The following is an 8,798-nucleotide window of genomic DNA, read 5'->3' as shown; positions in this document are numbered from 1 at the left end:
TCATCTTTCTTCCTAACTCTTACTCGGACAAGCAAATCCCCTATGCCATCCATAGTGGTACACTCTATCCATACACCACATCCTCCCTTCCGTGGATGTTCCACGGGTTTCGGCTAGTTTTAAATAATTCTCGTATCCGAATCTAAATTCAGATCCTTTGAATTCTCCATTTGAATTTGAATTTGATTCAGATCCTTTTGATTTCTCCTTCGGTCTTTGTCACACACCCAACCTGTTAACCACGTTTCGTCCAAATCCGTCCATAACTTTTTGAGATATCCTGCTATGTATCGTTTTTGGCCCTATCTCCCATAAAGATCCGAATCCGGCCACAAGAGCTTTTTCATTTTTATTTGATTATTCACCATTGAGAGATGGGGCCAAAAACGATATACAGCATGATTTTTCAAAAATATATGGACAGATTATGATAACTTATTGGATGAGTTGGTTAGGTGACAAGAAAAAGGTGATTGGATTTTGGTTCAGATCGGGATCCAGATGCGCCCTGTCAATGGCATACAAAGTATAAACTGTTCCGCCTGGTAGAGGTATGTGCTCTTCCAAGTGCCGTTGTAGTTTATATAAAGTCAGGCCCCGACATTAGTGGTGGATACGTTCCTGGAAAATGCTGCAAATGTCGAATTCACAAATGTGGGGGCATTGTTTCAGTGGGAAAAGGGGGGTGGGTCACAGGTTCTCTGCAGATCCTGATTCGCGGAAAATCCCATGAATGTCGACACCGCAAATGTCGGGGCATTGTTTTAATGGGGGGAACGAGGGATAGGTAACTGCGGTTCCCGATTCATAGGGGAAAATCCCACGAATGTCGACACCGCAAATGTCAGGGCATTGTTTCAATGAGGAAGAGAGGGATTTGTTCCCGGCATTTCCTGATTCATAGGGGAAAATCCCACGAATGTCGACACCGCAAATGTCAGGGAATTGTTTCATTGAGGAAGAGAGGGATTTGTTCCCGGCATTTCCTGATGCATAGGGGAAAATTTTTAAAGTTAAAAAAAATGTCTGCGACCATGAATGCACATGGTTACAGTTTCATAAAATATGCTTAAATAATATTAAAAAACGATGACACCAGGTACTGTTTACAATGTTTATTGAAGGACAGTGATTACAGTTTATTAAAAGTCCTTAAACATACAGGGTTATTTACAATAGATTACAATTTCAATGATTGTGGATTACGATTGTGGAGGATTACAATGATTAAAGCAACGACAGGACGAGTGAACTCCAAGTGCTCATCTTCGAATGCCTGATCTTCACAAGTCCGAATTACTTGTCACTTGCGAAGCCAGCTGTTCCTTATCAACCGTTCCATTGGAGCACTTAAAATACCCTTCGGACAATCCCCGGGTCATACTTGGTATGTGGGCCAAATTTAATGACTGTGACATTTGTATGTATTACAGTTACATTTGTATGTATTACTGTTACATTTGTATGTATTAATGTCATAATAACCACACAAATTACTGCGATAATATTTATATATTACTGTTACATTTGTGTGTATTAGTTACATTTGTATGTATTCATCACATTTGTATGTATTAGTTACATTTGTATGTATTAGTTACATTTGTATGTATTAGTTACATTTGTATTATTACATTTGCGGATTGGCTACCATGGCTGCCTGGAACATTGCCGCAAGTTTCTGTGCAGCTCGTTGTAGGGAAGCATCACGTCATCCAACCCCTCTCAAGATTGAGGTAAAGCACCATGACTGGGTCAGCTCGTTGTAGGGGAGCATCATGTCATTGTTGTAGGGTGTGGGTGTCGTTGTCGTTGTAGGATTGCTCGTTGTAGGGGAGCATCATGGTAACGCTCCATGATTGGGTCAGCTTCTTGCCCACATATCCTGCAGCACCTTACCCCAGGAACTTGGCCATAGGGTTGGTCCTTTGCTTTCAAGCTTGCAAGTGCATCGCCTCTTCCTCTTTTTGTGGTGCATTTTATTGGTGTACATCTTTTTCAGCCTCTTTATCCACTTTGTAAAACAGAAAAGAATCCAGCGAATTGCCAAAGAATTGTACACAACTTGAAAGATGATTTCGTAGATGTTCATCTCCACCATCTCTTCTTCCTGATCTTCCCTTGAAATGAAGTCCAGACATTCTGAAGGGTTTGGGTTTGCAATGAGCAAAAGAAAGAGAAAATTTTACTTGGATGACTTTGAAATCAAATTAAGCAAAACAAACGCAGATCAGCCGTTCCTAATCAATAAATCATAATCAATTATGATTCCAACATTTCAGTGTGAAAATAAAACGAGGCCAAATATCATTTAAAATCACAAAAATCACAGTTATACAAGTAATTCTCAACCTGTTGTTATATCTGCAATGAATAAATTATTACAAAAGGTAATGCAATGAAACAGTCCACCCAACTTACGAATCACTACTATTTTCTTGTTCTCTCAACATATTTTACATTCAGCATCAAAATCAACTTACGGTGAACATCCATATCATCCAGACATGTGGTTTCATTTCCAGGGATCTCAGTTGCTGGGGTCAACCAATGTGTTGGAGCGCACTTTGGGGAGCTCCATATGGAGGGCTCCCATGGGCAGGTGTCAGGTTCGATCTAAAAAAAAAAGTCAGAAAACTGAGTTTAGGAAAAATGTTTTAGTCCCACAACGCATTTAGACAAAGCATTATTAAATCCTTCATACATTATAGCTATGGATCCCACTTACCCTTATACATGATACAAATACATGCACATTTACACACATCTATATATCTATATATCTATATATATCTGTATATATCTATATATATCTATATATATATATCTGTATATATCTATATATATATCTGTGTATATCTATATATATATCTATATATATATCTGTATATATATATATATATATATATATATATATATATATATATATATATATATATATATATATATATATATGTATATATAAAAATAAAAATGTAAGCAGTTTTTTTGTAAAGGTTATACTGGGTGGTTTGCCATTACCTTCCCAGCAATAGTTGTATAAGAAATTTGTAATTTGTTCATGGTGCCAGTGATAGGTTGCCAACTCTTCGCGAATGACACCATGGGATATTTAATGTCCATTAACTAATGCCGACAAACGGGATGACCAGGTTTACCGACATCCGAAGGACGACACATACATTGATGAAACAACCTGCCTGTGAAACACCAGAATGACAGTTTCAATTAACACAATGACAGAACACTGGAACCTAATTGTTTTTGTTAAGTTTATTAATATTTTTTATTCTCCCGTTTTTGCACGTTTATTTTCTTTTAAATTCATTTTCTCTGCAACCTGCTTGAGCGATTGCCACGGAATTTTCACCAAAGGAGCACCTAATGCAGTAGATTTTTTTTAAATGATAAGAATGATATAATAGGTCACGAGGTGCGGGTGCCATTTTGGAAAAAAAAAATAAAAAAATAACTTTGCACCTCTGTATCTCTGAAAACGCTCCATGAAAAAAATTGAAAATTGACACATCGTCAAGAACTCCCCATGAGGAGTAAAATATATGTTGATCATGACATCGGTGCCTTCATATACAACACTTAATCCGGTCATAAGTACAATGCTTAATCCAATCAGTTTGAAATGTATTGAGCGTAATCTAGGCAAAAATTGTATGGGAGAATTATTACCCCCGCCACCAAAGGTGGATGGAGGTTATGTTTTCACCCCTGTCTGTTTGTCTGTCCTTTTGTCTGTGAACAAAATATCTCGAAAAGTTGTGGACGGATTCGGACGAAATATGTCAGAGATGTAGCGTATGTGACAAGGACGAAATGATTAGATTTTGGTGAAGATCCGGATTTGGATCCGGCTATTAGAATTTTTAAGTGATTATTCACCTTTGGGAGATAGGGCCCTAAACAATTCCTTAGTTGGATATCTCAAAAAGTTATGGACGGATTTGGACGAAACTTTGTGGATTGGTTGGGTGTCTGACAAGATCGATTCAATTGGATTTTGGTGAAGATCTGAATATGGATTCGGATATGATAATTATTTATTTTTTTCAAGTGATTCTTCACCATTGGGAGATAGGGCCAAAAACGATGCATAGCAGGATATCTCAAAAGTTTATGGATGGATTTGGACGAAACTTGTTGAACAGGTTGTTTGTGTGAGACAAAGAAGAATCGATTCAATTTTGGTGAAGATCCAGATCCGATCCAGCTTGCAGAATTTTTTAAGGGATTCTTCACCATTGATTGATATGGCCAACCAGGCGGAGGTATGCCCTCCACTGAGTGCCGTTCTCGTATTGATGATGTCATTGGTCGCATGATTCGGCAGCCATATTGGCTTGAAAATACAAACTTTCTCCAAAACGGCTCACTAGATCGATGTGAAACGCCACACATATGATCTAACAGCCTTGGGAAATATATGTTGAAAACGATCAAGTCATAGGTCACATTGTTTGTCAGCCATATTGGATAAAAAAAACGAACCTTATCCGATCAACACAAAACATCACACACATGAACTCCTTCCCAATGCTAGGCGGCGGACATTTTTTTTTATCTCAAAGGCCATGTGGTTGGGCAGCCATATTGGATCAAAGTAAAATAAATAAATAACTTTCCATGAAACGGCTTATGCTGTTGAAGTCAAACTTTACAAAATTTAAATGTGATAGATCACATGGTCTGGCAGCCAGAATATTATATATATGTGAAGAAGAAGAAACCTTTATGATGAAGAATAATAATTATTTTCACACTCCAGTACGGCTTAAAAGAATGATGTGAAACTTCACACACATTAGTAACGAGTATTTTGGAATACAGTTTGGTAATTTAAACATCGGCGGTTGCATTTCTGGCAGCCATTATTAAAAATTATTTTGAATCTGAGTATTGTTTGAATTCCTTTAAATTTCATTTTTTAAATCAAATTCTGAATCGAGTTTTTTTTTTTTTTAAGAGGATTTCATTGGTCACGTGTCTGATCAAAGTGGGACGTCTTTGCACCGGACCATCACTGCCAACAGTTACAAAGTGGCAGTTCTAGTTATTATAATTAATAACACCTGTCAAAGTGATTTTAACCCAAACTAACCAATACTCGTAATCGTCATTTCAACCCAAACTAACCCATACTCGTCAAAGTGATTGACACAAACTGTCCATTTCCGTTCACACGACTTCAACCCAAACGAAGCAACACTGGTAACACCGGGAAAACATTTATTTTTCTACATTCGCTCAAGCTCTTTTTGAGCGGTGATACTTTTCCGAATTTGCCTTTTGATGTCCATTAGCCATCTTCATCACATCACCTGTATCTTTTACATTGTCCTCTGCACTCACAACCTCTGCTGCTTTACTTCTGTTTCGTTATAAGAGGTTGAGAATGCAGGTTTGACTCTAAATGGTACAAGTGATGATGAGGGACCACCCCGGTGACGAGTCTGGTCTTGGATCTAATAATCATCACCAAGATCTCCATAAATTTCGGGCAGATCAGATCGCTAAATTTAACCTCTGGAGGAACATTTTAATTTTAATTTACTTCAGAAATGAACAACTCATCCACTGAAATAAGTAAACCTGTTCTAGACATCACACAATCTCGCAAAACCCACACATGTAATTTCGGCCCATGAGTTGCTTGGTGGTTCTACTGCAGGAAACTAACCGTGCGTTCAACCCTCTTGAGCTAGGACGCCATGTTTGAGTGTGTTAAGTCAGGTCCCCTCTGGGATTAAAGCGTGTGTTTGAGTGATGTGTTTGCGATCATACCTTCAGAAAGGAGGTCGGAAGGATGTTAACTTCGGACTTCTGAGAGACATGAAAAGGGACATGAAAAAATGTGTGATGGACAGAAGAAAACAATAATTGAGAATTAATGAAATATTTCAACAAAGTGGCCACAGATGATCAGTTATCTCTCAACAGTCAGGGATATATTCTGCATGGTGTGTGTGGTTACAGATGTGGTTTTGCGAGTGGCTATGTCACTGCGTATGTGGTTGTCCTGGCCTGTTATGAAGTGTGTACATGTTCAGTTGGCTCTGCATGTATGTCATGGTGGTATTTATATCCTCTGGGATTAAAGTGTGTGTGTTTCTGGAATGATGTGTGTGACCATACCTTCAGAAAGGAGGTCGGAACGATGTTATGAATTCCATTGTACAAATACTTGAAAACCCCTATAATCCTCCGAGGAACAGATGGAACAGTTTCCTGTGTGATGGACACAAGAGAAGAAGAATTGAGAATTAATCAGATATTTCACTGAAATCGTGATCAGTGTTGAGGGTGAGGGGGCACTCAGAGGAGCATTTTGTCGATATTCGTTTGGTATGAGATTAGTGGTGTTCTGGGTCGGATTGGACGAGTGATATGCTTATTGGAATCATCCACACGTGAGCACTGACAGGATGTATCAACAACACCAGGAAAGGTAAATTCATAATCCCTTCTGTGATGCATTTGTCAGGTTGAGAATGCAGGTCCGACCCAAAAGGCTACAAGTGCTGATAAGTCTGGTTCAGGGAGTGGGGTTTTGGATCGAAAAATCATCACCAAAATCTCAATTCGTGAAAATTAAGTTCCTGGCAGATCGGATCACTAAATGTAACCTTTATTTGAACATTTTATTGTAAATTTACTTCATAAATGAACAACTCATCCTCTGAGATATATAAATATGTTCTTAGCCGAGTAACGTCTTCACAACACCCAAACTCGGGATGGAGATGGAGTCCTCGCAACACCCAAATCGCAGGAGATTAATTATTGACTATTGAACCACCTTGAGATAAATAGAATGCCAAATTTAAGTGTGTTACATCAAAACGCCGTGATGTCCACAGGTAACAAATGCGCACAGTGAAAACTTTTAGGAAGTGTGCAATGAACACCGCACAAGATCGAAGTGGCCATTGGTGGCGCAGTCAAGAAGTAACGGATCAAACGGCCCCTCCGATTCCTTTAAACTGAAAAGCCTGAAAGTGTTTCATTTCCTCAACAGTCATAGATTTGTGCGGGTGGAAGCGTGGTTACATATGTGGCTGCCCTCGTCTTTTGGAAAGCGTGGAAACACTTTGTTGGACGAGCATGTCTGCCCTGGTATAAGTTATATTCCCCGGCATTAAAACGTGTGTTTCTGGAGTGACATATATGCGAACATACCTTCAGAAAGGAGGACGGAACGATGTTACAGATTGTTTCACACAAAGACCTGTAAATGTCTTGGGGCTCCACAGACACAACCTTCTGTGTGATGGACAGAAGAAAACAATAATTGAGAATTAACGAAAGATATTTCACCAAAGTGGCCACAAATGATCAGTGATCCCTCAACAGTCAGGGATAGGTTCTGGATGGTGTGAGGTTACAGCCGAAGCCAAAAATATTGGCACCCTTGCACTTTTTTTCAAAGAACTCACAATTTTCTCGAAAACTAAGTTCAAATGGACAAAAGTATTTGGCCTCCACAATTCTCTATTTCACTGTTAATTTTACAAAACCATTGTTTTTCATTCAGAACTTAATATATCCTTTGAAATCATAAAATAAAAAGAAATGCTGTTGATAAAATTATTGACACCCTCTACTTAATATTTGGTAGCACAGCCTTTGGACAAAATAACTGCAGTCAAGCACTTCCTATATCCATGAATGAGCTTCCTACACCTCTCTACTGGTAGTTTGGCCCACTCTTCTTGTGCAAACTGCTCCTGTTTTGCCAGATTTGAAAGGTGCCTTCTCCCAACTGCTGTTTTCAGATCTCCCCACAAGTGTTCAATGGGATTTAGATCTGGACTCATTGCTGGCCACTTCAGAACAGTCCAGCATTTTGTCTTGAACCATTCCAGGGTGCTTTTTGAAGTGTGTTTGGGGTCATTGTCCTGCTGGAAGACCAATGACCTTCGACGGAGACCCAGATTTCTGACACTGGGTTGAACATTGCACTCCAAAATGCCTTGGTAATCTCTTGATTTCATGATGCCATGCACACATTCAAGTCACCCAGTGCCAGAGGCAGCACAGCAACCCCAAAACATCACTGAACCTCCTCCATGTTTGACTGTAGGGAAGGTGTTCCTTTATTTGAATGCTTCATTTTGTTTTCTGTAAACATAGAGATGACGTGCTTTACCAAAAAGCTCTTATTTGGTCTCATCTGTCCATAGGACATTCACCCAGAAGGATTTTGGCTTGTTCAGGTGTGTTTTGCCAAACTCCAGTCATGCTTTCTTCTGTCTCTCTCTCAGCAGTGAAGTCCTCAAGGGTCTTCGACCATAGAACCCCATTTCATTAAGTTGGCGACGGATGGTGCGAGTTGAAATTGTCATACTGTGTTGTGATTTAATTGACTCACTGTGTTGAAATTTATATCCTCTGTGTCTGAAGGTCAGCTTGAATCTGTTTGGCAGTTGATTGAGATGCTTTCTCCATAATTCGATCAATCGTTCGCTATAATCTTCGATCAAGTTTTCTCTTGTGGCCACATCCAGAGAGGTTGGCTGCAGTGCCATGGGCCTCAAACTTCCTGATAACATTGCGTACGGTGGACACAGGAACATCAAGGTCTCTGGAGATGGACTTGTAGCCTTGAGATTGTCCATGCTTGGCTACAATATTGTGTCTGACCTCCTCAGACAATTCTCTGGTTTTCTTTCTTTTCTCCATTCAAACTGGTTGAATGTGTGATTCTTACATTGCAGGCACCTGCAACTCACCAAAGGTGAGTTCAATTCCAAAGTAAAGGAGAATCACCTGCTTGAAATCCAATT

General features: G+C 39.2%; 1 long non-coding RNA gene across 1 annotated transcript; it reads right to left on the bottom strand.

Moving 5' to 3' along the window:
- Window positions 1–2,483: 2,483 nt before the first annotated feature.
- On the bottom strand, window positions 2,484–6,240 carry LOC137412442 (uncharacterized). The gene is made up of 3 exons (XR_013621620.1): window positions 6,148–6,240; window positions 5,797–5,835; window positions 2,484–2,616 (listed from the first exon to the last, which is right to left on the bottom strand). It is a non-coding gene; the product is annotated as an uncharacterized LOC137412442 (long non-coding RNA).
- Between the last annotated feature and the right edge of the window lie 2,558 nt (window positions 6,241–8,798).

The sequence above is a fragment of the Myxine glutinosa genome, unplaced genomic scaffold, assembly GCF_964187855.1.
Source record: "Myxine glutinosa unplaced genomic scaffold, kmMyxGlut1.1 SCAFFOLD_1147, whole genome shotgun sequence".
Lineage (NCBI taxonomy): Eukaryota > Metazoa > Chordata > Myxini > Myxiniformes > Myxinidae > Myxine > Myxine glutinosa.
This window is presented reverse-complemented; position numbering and strand designations above follow the sequence as displayed.